The following is a 26,022-nucleotide window of genomic DNA, read 5'->3' on the forward strand; positions in this document are numbered from 1 at the left end:
TCATCCGCCCACCTCTGTAACCTGTTCAGATCTGATTGCAGCTTGTCCCTCCCCTCTAGTGTGCCCACCTCCCTCCACATCTTGGTGTCATCTGTGAATTTGAACAAGGTGCTATTCACCCCCTCATCCAAGTCGCTGATGAAGATGTTGAACAGCACAGGTCCAAGGACCAAGCCCTGCGGAACCCCACTGCCCACATCCCTCCAGGTTGAAAAAGACCCATCCACCACCACTCTCTGGGTATGGCCCTCCAACCAATTGGCAACCCATCTGACTGTGTAGGGATCAACACCACAGCTGCCTAATTTTTTAATGAGAATGGGGTGAGACACAGTGTCGAAGGTTTTTCTAAAGTCCATAAAGATTATGTCCACTGTGACACCTGTGCCGAAGGATTTAGTGACCTGATCATAGAAGGCCACCAGGTTGGTCTGACAGGACCTGCCTCTAATGAACCCATGTTGGTTGCCCCTAAGCATACACTCCCTTGCTGGTCCCTCACAGATGTGCTCTGGGATAATTTTCTCAACAACCTTCCCCTGGACCAAGGTAAGACTAACAGGCCTATAGTTTCCTGGGTCCTCCCTCTTCCCTTTTTTGAAAATGGGGACCACATTGGCCCTCTTCCAGTCCTCTGGCACCTCACCAGAGCACCATAAGTGCTCGTAAAGCTGTGCCAGGGGACCCACAATGACCTCTGCTAATTCTCTCAGCACTCTGCGGTGGAGATCATCAGGACCTGCTGACTTGGATGCGTCCAGTCCCACCAGGAGGTTCCTGACTAGGTCCACTCCATCCCTGGGCTTGGCTGCGCCTCCCCTGCGACTGTCAGGGATCATGATGGGGGGGATGACCTGGTCCCTACTCAGAAAAATGGAGGTAAAGAACTTGTTAAATAAGTTAGTTTTGATGTCTGGTGCAACCACCAGACTTCCTAGCGTGTTCTGCAGGGGCCCTTCATTACCCAGAACCTTCTTTTTACCCATGTATTTAAAAAAGGATTTTTTATTGTCCTTGATCCAGGTTGCTAGTCCCAGTTCCATCTTTGCCTTACCCTTCCTAACAGCCCCTCTACAAACCCAAGCACCGGCTGTATAGTCCTCCCTGGTGGTGGCCCCTCCCTTCCATTGGGCATACGCCTCCTTTTTAGCCTTGAGATGTTCCTGGATGCTTCTGGTTAGCCAAGGGGGCTTTTGAGCACTCTTGCTTCCTTTGACCCTTGTTGGGATTGTCAGCCTTTGAGCTTGGAGGATCATCTCCTTAAGGAACAACCACTCTTCTTGGACTCTCAACTCCCCTCCCTCTGGGACCTCAGTCTCTCCCCGACTAAACTCCTTAACTCATTGAAATCCACCCTCCTGATGTCCAGGGTTACTGTCTTGCTAAAGGCCTCTGCTGCCCTTCACTGAATGGTGAATTTCAGTAGGTGATGATCACTGTCGCCCAGGTGATTGAGCACCCGCAGTCCCCTCACTAGGTCATTGCCTGTGGCCAGGACCAGGTCTAACAAGGCATTTCCCCTGGTGGGACTGTGCACCTCCTGGGTTAGATGGAGGTTCCTTTAACATGGTTAGGGACCTACATGAGCAGTTAGACGTGGTTGACTGCTCTTCCCAGCAGATGTCCGGACTTTAGGTCCCCCATGATGACCACATCCTTTGACCTAACTGCCTCTGTGACCTGACCTGAGAATTTCCGGTCAAGTTCTTCCCTCTGGTTGGGTGGTCTGTAGTAGACCCCCACCATTAAGTCCCTTTCCGCCCCTTGTAATCTGACCCAGAGGACTTCAATCTGCCGCTCCTCTGACCTAGAGCTGCTCATTGAGGATGTGAATTGCTCTTTGATGTAGAGTGCCATGCCTCCACCTTTCCTCCCTATTCTATCCCTCCTGTACAGCCTATAGCACTTGATGTTCACCACCCAGTCATGCATTGGATCCCACCACATTTCGGTGAGCCCCTCTATGTCTGGGTTTGTGTTAGCAATTAGGAGGGCAACTTCTTCCTGCTTGTTCCCCATACTATGAGCATTGGTGTATAGGCATTTAAGGCCTCCTGAAGGTGAATGCCCTACCTCCTTAACCCCAGGACTATTTGGGCCCCTGTCACTTTCCTGGGTATTTTGTGTGCTTGTTGTCAGTCTTGGCTGGGCTGTACTTGTGGGTAACTCATGGTTTGGTGTTCCAATGCTCCCTCTGACCTCATCCTCCTCTTCCCCCAACAAGCCTAGTTTAAAGCCCGCCAGAGGAGATCAGCCAACCTGAAAAGGAACACACGCTTACCTTTGGGGGAGAGATGAAGCCCATCCCACCCGAGCATGTCTCTTGTCTGGAAGTGTGGGCCGTAATCAAGGAAGCCAAAACCCACTTCAAGCCACAAGTTGTCCTCTCTGATGCAGTTCTTATGGCTTTGTCCCCGTTCTCTCACTGGAAGGATAGAGAAGACCACCTGTGCCCCTGTTTCCTTCATCTTTCCCCCCAGAGCTTGGTAGTCCTTCATCAGGCAATCCGGGTTTCTCCCAGCTGCATCATTTGTGCCCACATGAATTAATACCATGGGATAGTAATCCGTGGGCCGAATAATGGCTGGGATCCTCTCCATCACATCCTGAATCCTCGCTCCAGATAGACAGAACACCTCGCGTGTCAAGGGATCCTGGCGACAGATGGGATACCTCTCAGAATGAAGTCGCCTATGACGAGCACTCAGCATCTCTTCTTCCAAGTCAACTTGCCTCTTTCAGCCTGCTCCATGCATGAAGCAGCCTCCTTTCCAGGATCATCCTCCTCTTCTTCCTCCTTCAATGACACCAAGGCCTCATACCTGTTCTCCAGCTGGACTGGGGGAACTGGTAGGGCACCGTGGTGAGCTGCCCAGGCTTTGAAGGGAACCTTCTGCCAGGTTGCTGAGGAGGGCACCTCCTGGGGTGCTTCTCCCTTTGGTGCCTGGCCCTGAGGGAAAGGAAATACCTCTCTATTTCATCCTCTACTTCTCTGATCCCCCTCAGCCTGCTAACCTCCTCCTGGAGTTCCCTCACTTGCACCTCCAAGGCCCTAAGATGGGCACCTGCAGGACAGGTGTGGGGGCCAGGACAGTCTACTGTGCATTAAGTGCCAATAAAAAGGCATTCACTTTTGCTACTGCACATTAGGACACTCTAATGCACCTTTACATAGAACCACATATTAGAGTTACTAAACTTAATATGCAGTAGCAAAAGCACATTAATGAATGTGTAGATGTGCCCTATATGTGGGACCAACTGTTTCCAAGACTTTCCCAACCAGAAAAAAATTAAACAAAGCAAAAAACTTTAGCTAGATTTGGACTGTGGTATAGCAATCACATGGTGTACAAAATACTGGTGGCTTTGATGAAGATGGAAGATGACTCCCTGATGATAAAGACAAACTAAAAGTGCTGCCTGACTTCCTTTGTTAAAAACATGAAGAGCAAAGTGGTCATTGTTGGGGGTGTTGCTGGGAGTCAGAGAATATCTCATCAGGGCATATATTGCTATTTACTTACTCTTTTTCATGCAGCTCATGACTAAACTATGTGAATTCCTCAAAGACATTCCTATATTTTATCCCTAAAGGAAAGGTATGCAGTGTAACTGGAAAATTAAGACACACAGAGAAATTAACCCTCCCCAACATTTTTTTAAGGGGCCACTGATTGGGTACATCTGTTTTTAGATGCCCAGTGTAACCCACATCGTCTTGCATTTTCAAAAGCACTAAACAGCCACAACTCCAGGTCATGTCCCTGAGAGCTGCAAATATTCAGGGTATCTATAACCTGTTTTTAAAGCACTGAACTGGGAACCCAAAATCATTTTCTATTTGGAAATTTTATCGTTTAATACTTACACACAGCATCACTGAAAGTGCACACAGGCCAGCTTTTTGGAGTGCCCACTTTAGTACCTGAACTAAGAATTTATTTTGGTTCAGGACATTTTGTGACTTTCGTCAGACTTCCATGCACATTATTTATCAAGCATTTTATTTAGATAGCATAACCTACTAGGGATGCAGGTAGAAGTGCAGCTTCCCACTGTAACTGAAAATTATTTGTAGGAAGCATTCTGAGTCACAAAATCCCCTGGTCCAAACAGAAGTTCACTGTTGGTTCCAGGGGGAAGAGAATCTACCTGCTAGCTGAGAGTCTGCAGCTGGTTTCCCATAGTAATGGCCCCTCCTTCCTACAAAACCACAAAGTTTTTAGAATAGGAAGATAGAAATGGAGCAGAGGTAGCTCATTCTAGGAGTTTCCCAGCTGGCTCTGGAGGGTGGGGTGGGAGAATTAGAGACCCTCTACCTTGGCGGTGTGGGGCACCAATACACCCACTCCACCCTCCAGCAGGGGCTGAAAACCCCCCAGACTGAACTCCCTTTGCTCCCTTTCCCCCTCCCATTCTGAAAACAGCTGAAAGTGGTAGGCAGTGCAAGTTATAGAAGACACTATGTTTTGAAACATTATGATCTGACCCCTTGTGCACTGAGGGTTCAGATTTTCATGTTGGCCAGTTTTTAAATAGTCTGCGGCCATGAACTTGTGTTTGACCGTGGCTGTAGACCAGGGATGGGAAATTATTTTGGGCGGAGGGGCACTTACTGAGTTTTGGCAAGGGCTGCATGACAGGCAGCCAAGGGCAGATAAATATGAATTTTGTAAATTTTTTAGAAGCCCCATGGGCTGGATTGTATGGCCTTGTGGGCATCTGGCCCACAGGACATATTTTGCCCACCCCTGCTCTAGACTGTTTTCTGTGGCTGGATCGGGTGAAAATTGTCACTTCTAGTTGTTTTCATGCACCTTATGTTTGTTCCAAGTAATATGCAATATCCTGTAGTGCAGTGGTTTTCAACCATTTTTAAGGAGTGTATCCTTTCTGGTGGGTATCCCTCCTGGACTGTACCCCCTGGATGAGTGTGTATGGGGGGGTGTCCCCCAGCAGCCAGTTGATGAGCAGGAGGGGGTGGTCCTCCAGTGGCCAGTTGATGAGCAGGGGAGGGGAGTCCCCAGCAACCGGTTGATGGGGGGGTGGTGGCAGCAGGTGCATGGCAGTAGGCAGTTGTGGCATCAGGCGGTGGCAGGTGGCAGTGGCAGCTGCACACAGCAGTGCATTTCTCAAGTACCTCTACTTGTCCATGTTATTGTTACATATCCCCTGGGGCCTCCCCAAGTAACCCCAAGGGTATGCATACCCCCAGTTGACTACCCATGTTCTAGTGTCATATGCATTTCTAATCATCTCTGCACTTACAAATGTCCTCCTCCATATTTTCAACAGTCCTACCTATTACAATAGTTGAATGCAGTCATATATTTATATTCATGTGCATATGGCTGGGGTGCATATGGCTGAATCCAGTGGACTAACTTTTCAAGGTAAAAACATGCAAGTATATTTTAAAATGTTCAATAAATTTATGGTTTCTACTCACTATCATATTACAGGAAGTATGTTGTTATTTTTTTGCACAGGTTTTTTCATTCTGCCAATAGAAGATTAACCATTATTTTATTTCTGACACCTCTTAATAAGTATGCAAGGTGTGGGGGGCTGAGGATTCAGCACTGTAATGAAGGGGTATTGGAGGGGCACCTGCCCCAGGGGTGCCAGAATGTCCACCCCCCCACACACACACACTTTCAGAGGCTGTTACTAGGAATTCCAAAATAGCATGGAGTTGTTTTGCTGCTGCTACTACTGCTTTAACAGAAACCACTGGAAAAGGGCAGAGCATGCAGAGGCAGCAGCAGCAACTCAGGTAGGGACTTTTTTAGGAGTTCCCAGCATTGATAAGACTTCTGCCTGACCCCTTGCTCCTGTTACAGGATCTTTCCCTGTTCCGGCTTACCACAGATCACGAATAAGTGGGAGAACAGTGAACAGGCTTGGTAGCTTTTATTACTGAATATCAACGTAGCCGCACAGCGGCTAAAACTCACCACGCCTCACGCACCCTAGTGGTGCGCGAGACCAATGAACCTGGCTGGTGAGTGGTTTCTGGAGTTTCAGGTTGCTGGGATCAGGCGGGTCTCTGCGTCCTCCTTCGGTTGGCCACTCCAAAGGCCGAGCCATGTCCGTATTAATCTGCCGTGAATCGTTTCGAGTCCGTTGATGCAGAAAGGACCCTGACGATCAGGAGCAGGCTCCTTTTATAGCTTAGGTGATGTGCAGTGGTGTGATTGTGTGAGGCACCTTTCGGTAGGCCCATGGCACTGACTGACTGACGCTGGACTCCGCCTTGTGGAAAGTTCTAGCTACCGCTTATCTCTTACATTGCTGGCAGAAAAACAACTATGGTCTGCCTAGCAACTGTTACATAACTCTGTGTAACTTTTTCTGATTGGCGAACATGGCCACTTAACAAACATAGTGATCACAACAGCTCCTACTCTTGGAACCCACATGCCCTCCCTCCCTGCTCCTGGAACTGAGTGCCCCCCTCTCTGAACTTCACTCCCTCCATCCCTGCAGGTTTTTTCCACCAGTTCCTTTTGTTGCACCACTGTGAGAAATACTGTGTCTGAAGAACTTATAACCACACAAGTATGATTGGTCAGTCAACATCCCAAAAGCAAGAAGTTATGAATAAGTTACCAGCTAGCAGAACAGCTCTAGAAAACTTCACAAGAGACTCAGTTAACCACTCCTTTAACTAAGAGACAGCTTCAATGGAATCAGTGAAGTTGCATCTACTTGTGGCAAGTAGACGCAACTTGAAGGCTTGAAGGCTGTAAGAAGGGATTCAAAGGACTGGAGAAGATTCACTTGGAACTTAGGAAGAATACAGTTTAAATGTAGGGAATGACAATAAGGAATGTAGAGGGAAATGAAATAAAAGGTTGGAAAGGACTGTATGACATGAGAATAAAAGCTTGTAGATCAAGAGACATAATTGTATCCTCAGCTTCTACACACATAATTCACAGTGACATTGAGAGGAGAGCCGAGGGCAAGGTACTGGCTTAGCAATTGATTCCAGGCATTGGAATTATGGAGACTGGTCTTCCTATTGAACTAGACTGATTCTCCTTGCTTGGCTGAAACATTTTTACTTAATGATAGCTCTTTATTTTAGGCAGGAAGCAAGAGTCCCCACTGTTGGTTTCTATTGTTTTGAAAATAGTAATTGCATTATTCTTTACTTGGTGCACTTGATCCAAGGCATTTTAATGCAGTTTGTCCCACAGGCCTCCAGTTGTAAATAGCAAAAAAAACCTTGGAAATCTGTTAATAAATTATTGAATTCAGAGCCTTGTACATTATTATTTAGAAAAAATAACTTGGCTATTCCTATAAAACTCTCCTTTATTTTCCTTATTTATAAGAGTATCCTGAGAACTATAGTGCTCAGATGCACAAAAGAAGCAAACAAGAAGATGCATTAAGCGCATAGTCACAATGAGTATTTTTGTTTCTGTGGTGCTGAGAGGTCCTCATTGAGTTCAGTGCTGCGCTATGCTATGTAATTTCCATAGAGTCAAGAAAAAATTCCTCACCAAAGAGCTTACTACATAATAGACCAGACAAAAATGGTGGCAATAAGGAAGCATTTCTATTCCATTTTACAGAGGGAGTTCAGGGCTATTTCCAGTCAAGGACCTATATGCATAAACTAGCATAACGTGAAACATAGGCAATAAAATGTAAAACTACAAATTGAAATTATCCTATTCAGCTTCTGCCAGTGCTAGGAGGCACCTAACCTCTATAAGAACTTTTTAAGGAAAATGAGAGAGTCCTAATTTGTTCTATAACAAGGGGTTGTAGATAACTATTCTCCGGTGTGAAGTTTGGATTGTGTGGTTGCATCTACATGAGACACTGACTGTGCAGTTGTGATTATGCCGTCATTTAATACTTGTTTATACACCAGCGTTACTGAACAGTAGCACCACCAAACACCTTTTTCATGACACTGCCTGAGCAGTAGCTCAAGATTACTGCACTGTAGCATTGCTTCACACTTTCTGCCACATGATACTACTACTTTCTGCCACGTGATACTACTGTACAGTAATCATGGGCTACTGTGCAGTCAGTATCTCATATAGACTCAGCCTGTATCCCAAATGGACAGCTATCTTTAGGTGTGAGTGATCTAAGAGATGCACAGGACTTAAGACTTGTTCTTGTCCTCAGTATTTTCCCATTGGCTAGCTCTAGGCCATGCCATATTTCAGCATGCTGGCTTTTGTGTGTCCTAGTCTGGAATACTCAATTCTCCTCATTCACAGTATGGGAAGTGCAGGTGCCTAACACAGGGTTCTCAGTTCCACTCTGGGGGTTGCATCCTTTATTGGATCTTGTCCTATAAGACCCACCCCAGACCACACAAAATCTCTGGCTGTGGCAGAAAATGAACCTGGATCTTCAACATCCCAGTCCAGTTTGTTACCAGAACATTGTTTCTCTCAGCTTATTCAATACCTAAATATTATCTCTGAACTACCTTTTGCCTGATTATACTGCAGGAAGAAGAGAAAAATTAAACACACTCGATATTTTTCATGGAAGAATGTATTTCTCTTTTAAGTTTTCTTAAATAATTTCCTCCCTAGTCTTGTGCAAAAATATCAAACAATTCTGAGTAGAAAATAAAAGACCAAACTTGGAGTGAATGGTAAACTTTTAATATATGTAATAAATCATATTTCATTGCTAAGCAGGGAGAACAAGCTGGAGGAGGACGACAGCACAATCCAACTATAATCAAATAATAGTTCTCTGCCAGGGCTCATAAACAAGGTATATCCCAGTGTCTTGTTACCACCTCTTCACCACTGTCAATTCTCTGGTATTCCAGTGTTTGTGTATGTTTACAATTAGTCATAGATGAAGAGCTAATTAGCTCTGGTAGCATCTGTTTTGAATGTGGGAGTCATGGAAGGTGAAACTTCCACGGACAGAATAGGAGAGACACATGGCCAAGTACAGAAAGGAAGCTAAACAGAGAACTGGCGTCCTTGGCAATGTGAAGAGTAATTTCCCAGAAGGCAGGTACTGCGGTATGATAAAAATAACCATTTCAGGAAGAATCCTAAGCTCAGGCGAAAAAAATCAGCAGCAGGATAAAAAATAAACTTTCCTGGGTGGAAAACGAGATTGAAATTATAACTGTGGTAGGGAAACTAATTTTGGATTCAGTACTTCACAGAGGATGGCTCCCTGTTGTCTGCCCTGTTTTGAGGCAGATACAGTATGATCTTTACCTGCTGCTGTAAGCTTGCTCTGAGGACACCTACCCACTTTCAGATGTCACACAGTTCCACTTGTCCTTCAGGCGAAATATGGTATGCATGCTATTCAGAGATCAGAAGCTACCGAAACCTTGGAAATGAATAGTTTAATTCTATCAAACTACCTTTGAAGAGACATTTATTTCATGGGGGAATTAAAAAAAGCAATGCTATTTTAAAAATATTGTTATTTAGTTAACATAAAATACACAATTTTAAAGATCTGTTATTAGTATAGGTCATTCAGCAACTCTTTCAATTACTGAATCTTTACTTTTTAAAAATGCGTTTCTTTTTAAAAAGCAAGTAACTATGAAACTATGTCTCTGTGTAATTTATACTGCAGATTTATGTCTCTGAGCTCCATTTGTGCCCATTTAGCAACATTTTGATCCAAGAATTGTTGCAGCTTATTACTACGACTGCATTGTTATTGTTAATGACAACTAAAAAAGTTAATTCTGACCAAAGAATTTATTTGTTCTTTGCATATGTTAAAACAAAACTTTGAGAAATATCCAAATAATTTCATTGATTTAACATACATGTTTTTAAATTTATACTTTAAAAATGCTTGCAGTGAATAGTGTTGTGTTTTATGGTAGCGTATAAAAATTGCACATGTATAAATAATACTTATCAGAACAGCTAAGCAGACTTACCCAGAAAAACAGTGTAGGAAACACTCTCAGCAAGCACTTAGTAAGCCTCACTGTTCTTTCAGTGATTCATTCCAGTCAAAGGGGTTCGTTAGTAAGAAAAGATTTTGGGGGCAAAAAGGTGACCTAGAGGAACTGGCAATTCCTAACACCATTTTTTTTATTTTTTATTTTACCAGATTCTTACAAGCACAATTGGGGGGGGGGGGATTCTTGAGGTATATACCACCCCTAAATAGCATCACTATTTGCTAAAAAAAAAAAATCTTTTGATACTAAGGGATAGTTTGTATGTTCCCTGACAGTCTGGAATGATTTTGAGTAGCAGTTGCACAAAGGCATTAAATATGATTGTGCTGTGTTTTGTGTTTTGCATCTGATAGCACAGCACAGTGTAGCTTATTAACAGTATAAAACCTGTGATTTTGACAAATAAGAAGCAAACTATATAGTCTGTGTTCTTCTGTTCAAGCCAAATAAATTACCAACATGGTGTCAAGTACACAGATGTATGAAATGAATATGGGGCATTTATTTAATTTGCATATCTGTGTTGCAATCTCACCTGTCAAGGTTAATTCAGCCTAAACAAGTCCAAACAAATCCAGACATGTGGCAGTGATGGCTGATATTAGTACATTATGATACTCATATTGGTACATTAAAATGGGAAATTGGTGCCTGATTTTCATAGCTTTTGGACAATTACTAATTCCCTTTGGAGTGGGCAACTATGGCCTTACAGTCAAACATGATTGATCACTATGAATTGTGTATTAATAATGATTAATGGTGATGACTAGCCACTCATGCTCAAGTCAATGACAAGTAGGGTCATTGTTATGTTAAATTTCCAGCAACTGTAAAAATGATGATGAACCAAATTGACTTAATTTGCTTTAACATAATCTATACTCTATTTTAATTATTGTAAGTGTGTTTGGACAGTTCTATAGAGCCATTAGAAATAATGACAGGGTTTCATTTAATTGGTGTACTATTAGTAATAACACTCTAATCAAGGTCAGAAAGATTGTCATTCCCAGAATTTATATCTAACAACATACCGTGTTACTATTTTGTTCTTAAGAAGCTGTAAATGGACCGTGGGTTGACACAAGATTTCTCAGTGGGCCCTGTATCGATGATTGGTGGAATCATATAGTTGGATGAGAAGTATCAAGGCACACACCTACAGAGATATCTTGGCTGCTCCTTAAAATGTCAAGAGCTGCAGAAGGCAAAATAATTACCAAAAACATGCAGTGTTCATTTGGTAGAATGTAATAATTGTAATCCACTAGAGAAATGGCCAACAACCTTTTCAGGTTGCAGGCTCAAATGACCCAGCTTGGGTCCAAGCTGGGTGGACACTAGGACCTGGTCGCTGCCACTGCTGCTTCTCTTCCCATTTGGCACAGGGACAGCTCCTGCAGCTACAACTTCTCCAGCATTGGGAGAGTGACCCCCACAAAATTTCCTACTACAAAATACTGACAAAGCTCTATGTCCATGGGCCAGATCAAATGGCTCTATGGGCCAGATTCAGCCTGCTGGCCACAGGTTGCCCACCCTTGCACTATGGTATTTCAAGCAGAAGACTGAGGCTTTCTGTAACACCTATTAGCTTGGGCCTTTCAGTTGTAAATCACAAGACTCAGGGTACAAATTTCATTTTTGCCCTTTGTGTAGTCCAAACCATTTCACTGTTTCTTTCAAAAAAATGCAGCCTCCTATGCCCTTGGTGTAGTAAGGAAACACCTTTATGTATAGAACTGGAGTTTAATTTCACACAGGAATTACACAGAACAGCAGATGGAGATTAAACAGCAATACTCCACAGCCGTGCCTCTATGGCAACTGGGCTAGTGCCAGAGTTCAGTCAGCATACAGCAGCCCATTCTTCACAATGCATATCTAAGGTGGAGTTCATATGACATAGGGGTCTTCTGCAATTTTTGGGTTGTGGTATTTACTGAATCTATCTTGTTATGCTCACATCAGAAAAAGTAGCAAGATGAAGAACAGAGAATGCTTGTGACTTTGCAACAAAGAGGTCAAGTTTAAACTGGTACAGGCAAAAGAAAATGGAACTCATTGCTTTCTTTGAGACAACTTGCATGAGTCAAAACCGCTCTCAAGAGTAAAGGCTTGCAGAGTCAGACCTCGCTTTGCAATAAAATGAGAACATTTCAAGTGAACAAGAGATGTTAACTTATTTTTATCTGCGGATTGACCTACAGCACTTTTGTACATTGACAGTCTGCCAATTCTGTCATTATCTTGGCCTCCTTGCTTGATGATTTCCTTCCTGGGAGTGAAGCTATTGAATGAAGAGTAGCAAAAACTGCTGATCAAGGTATCCATTGGCTTCTCAATCTGTGCATTACAGATTTCCAAAAGAAAGTGCAGGGTACTGTACTTGGGCAGGAAGAATCAGCAGCACACCTGCAGGCTGGGGAACTCCCTTCTTGAAAGCACAGTGGCAGAAAGAGATCTTGGAGTCATTACTGGTTTCAAAATGAACATGGGCTGCCTATGTAAGGATGCGGTCAGCAAGGCTAACTGCACCTTGTCATGTATCCACAGATGCATCATGAGCAGGTTCAAGGAGGTGATCCTTCCCCTCTACGTGGCACTGGTCAGGCCACAGTTGGAGTACTGGGCACCGCACTTCAGGAGGGATAAGGCCAGCGTCAAGAGGGTCCAGGGGAGAGTCACTCACATGATCAGGGGGCAGCAGGGCAGGCCCTATGAGAAGAGGCTAAGGGACCTGAACCTGTTCCATCTTCACAAGAGAAGGCTGAAAGGGGATCTAGTGGCCGTCTATAAAACTTACCAGAGGGGACCATAAAGGATTGGGTGAAACCCCATTCCATTAAGCACCTCCTGGAGTAACAAGGAAAAATGGCCACAAGTTGACTGTGAGTAGGTTCAGGCTAGACATCAGGAGACACTACTTTAGTCAGGGTAGCCAGGATCTGGAACCAGCTTCCAAAGGAAGTGGTGCTGGCTCCTACCTTAGGGGTCTTTAAAATGAGGCTTGATAACTACCTAGCTGGGGTCATTTGAGCTTAAACTTAATAGGGGTCATAAGAGCCCTGTATTCATTCCTTCCCAGGGCAGGGAGTTGGACTAGATGAGCTACTCAGGTCCCCTCTGACCCTACTTCGATGAAAGAAAAGAAAAAAACCCCAAAAAACCCAACCATGTAAACAAAAAGAAATTCCTCCAAATGATGACAGAATGCTGTTGCAGCATCTGCCCAACTGGTGACCAGATTAACAGGAAACTTGTTGCAGTAAATGGAATTAGTTTCAAACTGCCACTCCTTCCCACAAAAAATACATAGCAATACAATAAGTGAAAAAAAATGGCTATTTTATTCCTTCCATTACATGATACAGCTAAAAGATATATTTAAAATCCTGGTTACCCTGGGTATCTTGCAGTCATTCAGAGCAAATAGAAAACACAGTCCATTTCCATCTTGGCACATTATAACATAATATACTTTTGATGTTCGCTCTGGCCAAGGACCCACTGTTCAGGCCCCTTGCCTCTGCTGCAGCCCAGAGGCCACCCCAGCCTTGTTGGCAATGCAAAAAAACCAAAAGAAGTTAAACAAATAAGTTAGCACTTAGCTGTCTTACAGTGGTTCTTCCAGGCTTCACCCCCTGGCTGCCTCTTATCTTTCAGCAGCTTTGCAGAGCCTGCAGGCTTGTACAACAAACCAAATGATCAGGCAAACAACCAACCAGAGAGGAGCCCTGCTCTGGGCTTTCCTGGTGGCTGCTTAACCCCTGACAACTCCAGGCAGCCTGCTTCCTGGGCCAGGTACAGCCCATTGAGGCTGCTTCCAGTGTCTTTTATCATTCCCACAATGGGCTTATGTGGCTAATCCTCTTTTACTCCCCACACCTGTGTCATCTCCCTTACTGTGGGACTTACTACATCCCAGGACCTGGTTCCCCAGCCTCCAGTGTGTTCCCCCAGGTCTGGGGTGGGTGTGCAGAGGTGCTTCTAGGATGTGGTGCTATTCAGAATCCCCCAAACCCCTAGTAACAGGGCAGGGTCCTGTTACATAAAGGTCATACAAAAGTGCCTAAAATAGACTAACAGAACTTACTTGAAGCTAAGGATGACTATCAACTTCTATAAAATGGTCAGTATCTTGTTATTAAACTAAGCCCACCAGGGGATGGGGGGACTGCCACCACTGCTGGCCCGCTGAGCAACACTTGCAAAACCAGCAGGCCAAGGCACTTAAGGGAGCCCACCTCTGCCCCAGCCCTGGAACAACCTGTAAGCAAGGCAAGGGTCCCCAAGGGGACACTTGCCTGCCTCTACACAAATGCCAGGAGCTTGGGGAATAAGCAGGAGGAGCTCGTCCTCCTGCTTAATGCAAATAATTATGATGTCATAGGGATAATGGAGACCTGGTGGGACTCCACCCATGACTGGACCACGGGTATAGATGGCTATACCCTGTACAGGAGGGATCGTGTAGATAAAAGGGGTAGGGGTGTAGCTCTCTATCTCAAAGAGAGCTACACATCCCTGCAAGCTGATATTGGTGACCAGGGTGGATGACTGGAGACCGTCTGGGTTAAAATTCATGGGGATCATGGCACAGAGGACACAATGGTGGGAGTCTACTACAGACCTGCCACCCAAAGTCAAGAGCTTCACCAGGAGTTCACCAGGAAATTGGATGAGGCCGCATGATCCTGGTCCATGGTTGTCATGGGAGACTTCAATTACCCAGACATCTCCTGGGAAGACCGCTCAGTTAAATCCAAGCGGTCACAGAGCTTCCTCTCGTGTGGATGACCTCTATCTGACACAAGAAGTCTATGGGCCAATGAGAGGTAAAGTGCAGCTCGTCTTGGTACTGGCAACCAGGGATGACCTAATCAGTGACCTAACAATAGATGGGAAGCTGGGTGACATTGACCACAAGCTGATTACCTTCACCATCCGTTGTAAAGCTGGCAAGTCAGTCAGCAATACAGAAGTCCTAGACTGCAGGAAAGCTGACTTTTACAAGCTCAGGAGGCTTGTTCATGAGGCCCAAAGGAACCATGACTGCAAGGGGAGGGGAGTTCAGGAAGAGTGGTTGGTCCTCAAGGGAGCGATCCTTGATGAACAAGGTAATGCTATTCTATCTTGGAGGAAAGGCAGCAAAAGGGTACATCAGCCCCCTTGGCTCTCCAGGGAAGTAGCACCTCCTGCAGCTAAAAAGAAAGACCTACCAAGGACAGAGGATGGGATCCACCTCCAAGGAGAAAATTCCGCACTGGTCTGGACCTGCAAGGAGTGAATGGGGAAAGCCAAGGCTATGATGAAACTCCAACTAGCAACAAATATCAAGAATAATAAAAGGTTATTTTTTAGATATGTGGGGAGCCAGAGGAAAAGCAAGGGCAACATTGGACCCTTTCTAAACCAGATGGGACAACTGACAACCGACACCCAGGAAAAAGCCAACCTATTAAATGGGTACTTTGCATCAGTCTTTCATCAGTCCCATGGGACGCTCCTGCCCATTACAGGACAGGGAGGCTCGGGTGAGAGAGAATCCTTGCCCACCATCAATGCTGACCTTGTGAAGAAACACCTTGAGAGGTTGGACACCTTCAAGTCAGCTGGCCTTAACAATCTACATCCCAGGGTACTCAAGGAGCTGGCTAGCATCGTAGCTCAGCCCCTGGCATGGATCTTCAAGAACTCCTGGCGCTCTGGTAAAGTGCTTGGAAGAAGGCCAATGTGGTGCCTATCTTCAAGAAAGGGAGAAAGGTGGATCCAGCAAACTACAGGCCCATCAGCCTGACCTCTATCTGAGGAAGGTCTTAGAAAAGTTTATCAAAGAAGCCATTCTTAACAGATTGACTGATGGCAACATCCTGAGGGATAGCCAGCACAGATTTGTTGTGGGTAGGTTTTGCCTGACCAAACTTATTTCCTTTTATGACCAGATGACCTATCACTTGGACAGAGAGAGAGGAGATTAATGTTGTATAGCCATACTTCAAAAAAGCCTTCGATCTGGTATCCCATGATCACCACTTGGCAAAACTTGCCAAATGCAGCCTTGGGTCCACCATGATCTGCTGGCTGGGGAATTGGCTTAGTGGTCAGACCCAGAGGGTGGACGGAAGTCAATCATCATGGTGCTCTGTGACCAGTGGGGTCCCTCATGGCTCTGTCCTTGGACCTATATTGTTCAACATCATCATTAATGATGTTGACAATGGTGTCAGAAGCAGACTGGCCAAGTTCACCAATGATACCAAACTTTGGGGTAAAGTATCCACACCTGAGGACAGGAGGGCGATCCAGGCTGAAATTGATAAGCTCAGGAAATGGATGGATGAGAACCTGATGGTGTTTAACACCGAAAAATGCAAGGTTCTCCACTTTGGGGGGAAAAATGTGAAGCATCCTTATAGATTCACCAGTGCTACACTGGCCAGCACTATGGATGAAAGGGACTTGGGATCATGATTGACCTCAAGATGAACATGGACCTTCAGTGTGATGTTGTGGCTAGTAAAGGGAGCAAAACTCTGGCTTGCATCCATAGATACTTCTCAAGAAAATCCAAGGATGTCATTCTCTCCTTGTACTTGGCCTTGGTAAGGCCACAGCTGGAGTACTGCATCCAGTTTTGAGCTCCACAATTCAAAAAGGATGTGGAGAAGCTTGAGAGAGTCCAGAGAAGAGCCAAAAGCATGATCAGAGGTCAGGAAAACAGACCTTACAACAACAGGCTGAGAGCTATGGGACCCTTCAGCCTGGAAAACCGTAGGCCCAGGGGTGATCTGATGGCCACCTATAAGTTTATCAGGGGTGACCACCAGGATCTGGGGGAACGACTGTTTACCAGAGTGCCCCAAGGGATGACAAGGTCAAACAGTTATAAACACCTGCAAGGCCATTTCAGGCTGGACATAAGGAAGAATTTCTTTACTGTCTGAGCCTCCAAGGTTTGGAATAGCCTGCCATTGGAGGTGGTTCAAGCACCTACTTTGAATGCCTTCAAGAGAAATGTGGATGCTTATCTTGCTGGGATCCTATGACCCCAGCTAACTTCGGGCCTCTGGGGCAGGGGGCTGGACTCAATCTTCTGAGGTCTATGAAATCTACAAAATATTTAAACGTAAATAGTGAATAATTAAATACATAGATGCCAGTGTTTCCAGAGTGTTCAGCAGCTGAACTCCCACTGTGAGAGGCCTTGGGTCACATTTTTCAAAATAATTCAAGCTCCAGTATGCCAAACTCTTGTTAAAATCCTACCCATGATTTTGGTATCTAAAAGAGGGATGGAGCTTTTTGAAAACCTGGCCCATAGTGTACATTGGAGTATCAAACATAGGGGCCCTTTGCAGGCTGGATCTGGCTCAGGGAATGGGATGTTGGTGGCCGTCAAGGTGGAGTCAATCAGGTGGTGGTGAGTAGAGAAATTGACTGGAGGTCGGGTGGATGCTTGCCTTGGTGGAGGTCATGCAAATGAGGGTGGGCTAGGCAGCTGCAGGATGAGCAAGGGCTGTGTTATATAGTCCTCATTCACCCTCTCCCCACCTCCCCCCGCCACAAATGGCCACGTCCATCAGGACTGCGATGTCTCAGATTCCGTGGCAAGGCATGCCCACTGTTGGCCACACCCCCAATTGGCTGCCTGTCCAGTAACTTGGCAAAACAAATGAAATGGTTTCATCCATCCCATGGGCCATAAGTTTGATGTACGTTATAAAGCCTACATTTATGGGATTTTAAAATGTCTTTCTATACCGAGGATTCTTTGTAACATTTCTGTAAAGGACAACCACTGAACTCACACATATAAACAGGGCTCATTGTACACTTGGCCTTAGAATGCAGCAACATACCTCATGCACTGAATCCAAAACAAAAGGACCATATGAATGCTAATTTTCAAATATCTACAAATTTGCAAAATAAAATATAATAGTAGAGCTATAAATGGAAAATATGGGCCTATTAACCATATGTCTCAAAACTATTAAGTGCTTTCCCTTCTCATCAGTACTTAAAGGAGAGATCTATGTTATGATTTAAATGCTTGTAGGCTTAGTGCCTGCAAAATGCCAAGTTTAATATCCCATGTATAACTAACCAGACTAAAAATTAAAAAATTAAGCCAACTGTATTTCATGAAAATCTTAATGAAAGTTTAACACTTGCTCTAATTACAAAATAAGGTTGCTATGGGTTCTGTTGTGCTGAACATGCCTATTCTGTATTTACTTTTAATTCAGTGAGCAACATACATTAATGTTACCAACACAATGTGAAACTTATTGCAGTCAGTTCCAGTTTCCACAGACAATGCATTTTCTTTATTTGGTTTATGCATTAACCATCTCACCTTTATTAAATCTAAGCCTGACATTTTGTTGCATCTATAAGCACAACTCTCTCCTGCCTTTGAGTAGAGAAGATCTGATCAGGAGAAAAGTGGGCAGATTTACAGCTTCTTTATGTCCTGTATGTTTCCTTTCTCATCTCCTTTCCCTTCTCTTTTTGGTCATATGAAAAGTGGTAGGGGGGAGGCCAGGAGTATTGCATATGTGATCAATTCAGCACCTCTCTTGCAATGCAGAAAGCACTGGATTCTCATGCAGGGGCCAGGTACAGTTCTATTACGTGCCCAGATCCTACTGCACAGATGACACATGAACAGGGGGGCTGTGCGAAAGAGCACCATTCAGTTTTGATTTCCATTTTGCAGTTACGAAGGGACAACATTTCATTTCATTTTGTTTCGAAGCACTGTTCTGTTTCATTTTGTTGAAACTGTTTTGCTGTTTCAATGCATTTCAACATTTCACCCACAGGCTATAATGGGGAATCCACAAAATGTCTACAATTTTGTCATTTCATGTCTTATTTGAATGAAAGCAGCAGGGAGGGTAGCCCATGCTGAGGCCACAAAGCCTGTCAAGTTTCAAGGATGTAGGTGAAGGGATTTCTGGAAAACTGCATCTCAAACTGTTCAGAATAAAAATTGTGTCACTTGTAAGTGTGAAGGCACATGGGGGTGAGAGCAGCAGGCATGCTAACCCCTGATGAGGCCACAAAGCCTGCCAAGTTTTAATGAGATAGGTACAGGGTTTTCTGGGAAACCGCACCTCAAGCTGCTGACAAGCAAAACTCATGACACATGACTTCGTGCGTGTGTTAAGTCATGCCCTCACTGGTTCTGGGGCCACTACATGACATGGTAATGTGCCCTAATGAGATCTCCTCCTCCCTTACAGCCTTATCGTGGTCCACCACTTTAAATAACAACAGGTAAGTAAGCAGCCCAGTAGTACTAGCATCTCAGGCAGCCAAACTGTCACAGACTAGAGCCTTTCTTTCCTTTCCTGCAGGAGCTTCTTCTCCAGCAGCAGCCAGAGAACTCTCCCTGCCAGCCCCAGCCTTGGGGCTTAGATGTGCCCTGGGCCCTGCCTCCTTTCAGTGAGCTGTCTAGGGACAGGTATAGGTTGTAGCTGTCTAAGGACATGGAACCGGCAGACAAGATTCTTTGGGTCAATCTGATATCTTTTAGTAGACCAACTGAATAGTTGGAGAAATATATTTTAGCATGCTTTTGGGTTGAAAAACCCTTCATCAGGCTAAGGAAGTACCTGCAGTTGGTGTGTGTGCTGTTCCTGGACGGAAGGAATAGTAAAGAAGCCAGAGGCTGGCATGCAATGCAGGTAAGAAAGTCAGTGAAAATGGAAATGGAGGTGTCAGGGGGTGAGGGACAGGCTGGGGTGGGGGGAAAGGGGATGTAGTATTGCAGGTAGAAGTGGAGAGGTACCTGGGGAGTCAGATGTCCAGCAGGCTGTAGTGTGTCAGAATTCCAATGTCTATATCAAGTCCATGAGTTTCTGTGCCTAGGAAGTTGATGAAGTGCAGTTCATAGGCTCATCTGTGCAAAGTGGTTTGTAAATTCTCTTTGAGGATTAGGTCTGAGAGATTGGAGACAGGCACACACACCAACTGCAGGTGCTTCCTCAGCCTGAAAAAGGGGTTTTCATCCTGAAAGCTGGCATCCCAGGCAGCTAAGCTGAGCTCACCTGTAGCCTCACAACTCCATTGCAACCAGCAAGCCCCAGGCCAGTCAAAGATGTGAAGGGTCTGGGGATTCCCCAGCCAGGACTGTGCATGCATGTAGAGGCTGGAGGTTATGGCACCTCCTACCTACCTTTCATCAGGGAGATCCTTGGTCCTGTCATTTCCTGGGGTTGCCATACTGATGGCAGTCCCACCAGGCCTCCCAGCCCTGGCTGGGTGTAGTTTTAGTGGTCATGCGCATGACCTGAGGCACCAAGTTAATCATGGCACTGGAGCTCAGCGGGGACATATTCTTCCTCTACTGGCTGGTGATACAGTGAGTGCCCTTCCCAGCTCTGAGAGTGGGGCACTAAATGATTGTGAAACCCAAGGGTAAAAAAAAAGTGCAGATGGAGTGAGGAGGGTGGCACTCACTCCATCTGCGCGTGGAGCTTAAAGAAGCCCAGAAGGGGGAGGTTCACCTTGAGGAATACCAGGTGTTCCACCAAACCAGGATTGAAGGAGGTGTGGAGGGTGCCACTACATCACTGGCAATACTGAGCACCCTTTCACTTGGAACGCTGGTCGGTGGATAGGACACGTTCTCCTGGGCAACTGTGGCGAGATTCAGCCGCGTCTGGCTTTGAATTGCCCAGTAGGCAAAGGGGTCACACAGCAGTAGCTCCACATCCTTGTTGAGATAGGCAGCCACCAAGACCCGAGCGCTACCTGCTTGATGGTGGGGTCTGGTGTCTCTGGACCCCACCATGGAAGCCATTGCCTGGGCCTGCATTGGAAGCGCTTGTGGTGGAGGAGGAGACTGGCTGCTGTATGGTGTGCTGGCACTGGACAGTGGATTCCACTCTTCCACATCTGCCTGCCTCTGCCCTTCTCTCTCCCTGAGTCACCAGCACCTCCATCCACTGATCAAGGGTTTTGCTGATGCTCCCTTTCAGCCTCGGGTCACAAATGGCAGCCAGAATGTGGACTGTACTGGACCAGAAGGGATCAAGCCACTTCCTGGTGCCTTCTTTCAGCCACATCACCAGTGCCAGCATGTCTGGTGATAATGGCTTACCCAGCCAGGAAAATTGATCCCCTGGAACTTCTCCATTTGGTTCTGAAGTTCCTTGGCCAGGATGACCTGGCCAAGGAGGGCATCACCAGTACTGAGGATCTCAGTGGCCTCGAAGAAAGGCTTGAGGACCACCAAGATTTGGGAGATGGTATCCCATTCAGCTCTGTTAAGGAGGCTGCTGATCCCAAAGCAAGGAAATCTCATGGATGCCCTTCTGTTGCTCCACCAGCTTTTCCAGCATCAGGTATGTGGAATTCCACCAAGTCTCCACATCCTGCATGATTTTGTGCTGTGGCATGTTCAGCTCTGCCTATTTGTCCTGGAGCATTTTGCCCACTATGATGCTCCGGTAAAAGCAGGCTCCCACCTTCCTGCATTTGAAATGAGCTTGCTGGTGGTGCTGGTGTTGTCACTGGCATCCCTGGGTAACTGGTGCCACCTTAGTGGGGGGTCATGAGCCACCACAGCAACCAGTCAGCAACTGGAAGAGAGTCCCCCCCCATGGCCAATCTCACCAACAGGGGGAGGTGTCCCCCTGCAGTGGATAATACCAACTGGGATGCAACCACAGCTTTCCCAGAACTGGCTGTGGCACTCCCAGACATGGCACTTCATCTGGCGCTCCCACTCCCCAGCCAGCGCTCACAGGCGGGGCACTAATTTTACCAACTTCCACCCCTGCCCATTGCCTAAGTGGGGAGTGCGGCCTGTCAGGGGATGTACAAATGTTCTTCCCATGCACCCCCTATGCATCACCACTGCCAGCATCCCTGCCCCCCTCCAATGCATCCCTGACAATAAGGTGCAAATTGTGTGCCTCACAGCAGTTGCCAACAAAGTTGGCATCACGGACCACCTTGATCATATTGACCCAGTTGCCAGCGACCATGAATCTGATGGTGAGCTCACCCAGTCCAATGAGCCACCCCTGCACCAAGCAGTTCATGGCCCCCATGATCTTGTTTGTCATGTGGGACTTATCCATCACCTTGGCTTGAAATAGAGCTTACTGATGGCCTGACTGGTTGTAAAAGTGCCCTGTTAGGGAGAGGTGTGCATGATCTCCACCCTGGCTGCTCCAGATGTCTGAGGTGAAGTGTAAGGCCACCTGCAGACTTGCCTTGCACAGCTCCTTCCTCCAGTACCCCCTGCATGCCCCATACAGGGAGGGCATCACCTTCCTGCTGAAGGTGGTCCATGCAGGCACTTGGTATGATGGGACCATGAGTGCCTTGTGCTGCCTGAACCCTGGCTGCTCAACTAAGGAGAAGGGCTGGCCATCCACAGCAAATGTCTCCCCAATGGTCTACGTGATCTCACTTGCCTTTCCAATGTGCCACGCTTTCTGTCCATCTTTCCCCTACTCTTCCAGGGTGGCCTGCCTCTGCTTCTTGGTGATGGGGGCTTTGGAGCAAGAGGGCGACTTTTGGGTGGGGCATGCTCCCACTGGTGCCAAGCTGAGGAGGAGCAAGGACAAGGGGGTGGTGCCAGAGGAGCTGTATCAGCATCCCCATGGTGCTCATGTGATTTTTTCCTTTGCCCCAGCTGGTTTTGGCTCAGCAGTGCAGGTAGATAACATATGTGGGATCATCTGCCAGCTCAAAATGATCCAAGACCACACTACTCACTCACTTCTGAGGTGCAGGTGCATGTGTAGATGTTGCTGTTTCCCCCTCCTCAGCAGGAAGAGGCACAGCAACAGGAGCAGACTCAGCTGAACCACTTGCCTCCACACCCTCTACCTCAACCTCCTCTGAAGTGCCTTCGGGGGAAGGAGACCTGGCTCTAGGAGAAACTTGAGGGGCATGGAGCACCAACTCAGATGATTCCCCTTCCTTCCCCAGAATTTCCCTTGCCATGGCACTCAGATCCAGATCCACCTTTGGCTCTTCCTTTGGCATTGGAAGCCTCAGTATGGGAAGTGAAATGGCGGTGGAGGAGACTGTCATTCTGGTGCTGCTTGTTGTCGTGGTGGTATTGGTGTGGGTTATAGATGGTGCTCTTGGAGAGGATGCAGACTCAGGGAGTGGCACTGCTCCCTTCTCCTTGCTGCCAGTAGAACTGGAGGCCTCATGCCTGCTAGTTGTAGGAAACAAGCTGTGTCTCAGTTTTGGGGGAGGGGGAACTTGTAGCTCTCTCTCTACCCCCTCTTTTGCCGCTCCTTGAAGGCTTACCAGCTGCCTTTCCATAACACTTCATAGTGTGTTTCATAGTGTGTTTGGTGTGCTGGAAACTCTGTATGTTCTTCTGTAATGTAATCTGTATTCATGTAATATATGTAGGTAATTGTATGTATGTATTTATGTAATAAATAAATTATATAAATGTATTATGTATGTGTTCCTGAATAAATTATATGTTATAATATTCAATATATGTTGTGCTTCCCTGCATAGTGAATGGAATGCACATTGGGAGACAAAGCACAGATTTTTTTTCTTTTGGAAAAGAATCAGAATAACAAAAACAAAAAGAGGATTTTGGGGGAGGAATAAATTGAAAGGAATGAATGAATATAAGAGTAAAAGGGTATTATGAAAGTAAAAGGTATTGGATCCCACTTGCTAATAACAGACCAGCAAGTAGGAAGTGATAGCTTTTTTCTGATGCTGCTGAGCTCCTGAAAGATACAGCTCAGTAACTGACCCCAAGGCACAGAGAAAGCTCAGTTTAAACAATGCTGCTTTTTATGATGTTTTTCCATCTCTCCCCCAGAGCACTGGGATTGGAAGTGACCTCAGGGAAGAATCACAGTCACTGGTCAACTACACGTCAATATCAGAGCAGTCCTTCACCCCTCTTCCCCCTCCCTCTCCTTAGTTTCTGTTTCCCTGCAATCCCAGCTTCAAAACTTGAAATATTTTGAAACTTTCAAAATGTTTTGAGTGCCCTCATTTTGTTTTGATTTCAGTTTTGAGCTCAAAATGAGTCAAAACAGCATTGAAATGAAACACCCAGTGAAACTTCACACAGCCTATTCCTTATGCTGTATGGAATCCAAAAATGGGACCTATTAATATTCTGAACATCATTTGTAAAGTGCCTTAGGATTTCTTGACATGATAAGGAAGCAGATATATTTGTATCCACACATGTACTATACTTTCTCTTTTTCTGTATTATAATTTGAAATCTTTCCTGCTTACACAGACTTCCCTTTACCAAGAACAGATTCTGTAACTATTACTCTGACTTTACTCAGACCTCCCATAAAGCTGTGTGTATTAAGTCCTGAAAGTCCTCTCTGAAGCAAACTATCATTTAAATCTGCAGCCAGTGGTTCTAAAATGTATCAGTAGGTGAGCAGGGGTCTCAAGAACCTCTATGGCAATTAATGAAGTAAAGGACTTTGAAAAATAAGTAGTGGAGAACAGATGTGTTGTGAGAAGAGAGGTCTATAAGGTCATGAATGTTTTACTAAGGCTGAGTACACACATTCAGAAAATGTGGGAGAAATGTGGTAGAAGAATTTGCTTAGAGCCTCATGTACACATTTGGATGATGAGGCCCTGAAGAGTGGAGAGCTTGCAGTGCTGACACTATACAGCTGGGGGCATATATGCTTACATCTCAGCCCGCTCTGCAGGCTCTCTCAGTCTGCCTGGTGACAAATGGAAGCAATGCGTAAGGCAGCCCTGATTGTCGACCCAGACTGTTCATGGTCAGCCTGTTCTTCCCTGCAGCATAATTTGAGATTGTGAAGGAGGAGTGTCCTTCAGAGTGTAGTAAGTTGCTTGCCATCTTCCTGGGTTTGGATGGGAGGGGGAGAGGGGATGCTGGAGGACTATGCTCTCTTCTGTAAGAAGCCACAACAATTTACTAAAATTCACTGTCCCAGAAGAAACCTTCCTAGGAGTGATTTAGTCCTGGTTGTTCCCAGCCAATTTTTTTCTTGAAGCAGCCATTCTTTTGGGAGAAAAAGACTGAACTTCTGTAGATTCGTGGTTTCTACTGGGGGAGATTTGACTCTCTAAAAATAAGTGAAACGTCTATACAAAGTGATTTGCAAAATGAAAACAGAGAGCCAGTGCTTTTACCAAAATTTCTGTCTGCTTTCCAGGTCTTTATTCTGTGGTGTGTGGTTCCCAATAGCAGGAAGCATTAAATTCATATAAGATTTTAAATAATATATATTTATTAATATTATAAATGTCACTGCTAATAATCATAAGCCAAGACCACATTGTACTTGTCTCTGTACAAACACAGAACAAAAAGATGGCCCCTTACCACAAGGAAGCAAGAAAGTGAACAGACCAGTAGTATTCCGGTATAATAGTGCATAGCCTTTTAGTGTTGGAAACATTTACAGGACATATCTGGTTCATGGCTTCCAGTGACATACCTCATTGTCCTCCAGCAGACCCTTATGACAATAATTGTGTTCTCAGTCTAGTGATGTCTTTGTGACACTGATCCAAAGGAATGCATAACCAGTCCTGAACCTCAGAATATGTAACTTAAAACTCTAAAAAGCAGGAAAAGCATTTGTGTGTTAGACTAATAAACATAACATTATTTGGAGCATCCTATTCAATACAGGCAATCCCCCATGATTGGGACATCATCCCAGGTCCTGCTTACCAGGGCTGTGTGAAGCTTCAGCCCCTGATTCCATTTGGTGGAGATTCAACCTGATTCAGTGGCCAAATCTCTGAATCTGAATCAAATCAAATCAGGAGACCCTTTAATTTCTCTGAATTCAGTTGGAACCCTCTGAATCAAGTCGGAAAGATTCTGAAAGATTCAATGATTAGGACATAGACACAGCTTTAAATGTTTTTTCTACATACCTTAAAGTACCAGGAAGCTTATGAATGCTGCAATGGTGGGGTGGATGGAGTGTCCCACAAGAGCACGGGGCAGACCCAGAAATGGACCAGAAGCACTTCCAGTCCACTTCCAGGTCCACCATGGAGCATGCTGGAGGGCCCCCTTGCACCCTTCTGGTTCAGTG

The sequence above is a fragment of the Crocodylus porosus genome, unplaced genomic scaffold, assembly GCF_001723895.1.
Source record: "Crocodylus porosus isolate Cpor-Errol unplaced genomic scaffold, CroPor_comp1, whole genome shotgun sequence".
Taxonomy (NCBI): domain Eukaryota; kingdom Metazoa; phylum Chordata; order Crocodylia; family Crocodylidae; genus Crocodylus; species Crocodylus porosus.